The sequence below is a fragment of the Sinocyclocheilus rhinocerous genome, unplaced genomic scaffold (genome assembly GCF_001515625.1).
Source record: "Sinocyclocheilus rhinocerous isolate Xijiao unplaced genomic scaffold, SAMN03320098_v1.1 scaffold1056, whole genome shotgun sequence".
Lineage (NCBI taxonomy): Eukaryota > Metazoa > Chordata > Actinopteri > Cypriniformes > Cyprinidae > Sinocyclocheilus > Sinocyclocheilus rhinocerous.
The window spans coordinates 1-248 of record NW_015659698.1 but is presented as its reverse complement, the minus strand read 5'-3'; positions in this window follow the sequence as shown (position 1 = coordinate 248).

Below are 248 nucleotides of genomic sequence, written 5' to 3'. Positions count from 1 at the left end.
CATTCTGTTATAACATAGTTGAGAATTATCTTTATACAAAGTTTTGTAAAAAAAAAAAAAATCCTGAAAACAAAATGTATTGGTGATTTTAAAAATATTGTTTTTGCCTATGCATGTTCATTCATGTCTTTTTTTTTTTTTAGTCCCGATGTCCTTTATTGAGGACATAGCATAACTTCTGAATAAAATACCATTTTTTACAGTTTTTTTATGCTCTAAACAATGTAAAAACATGAAAAAAAAATATT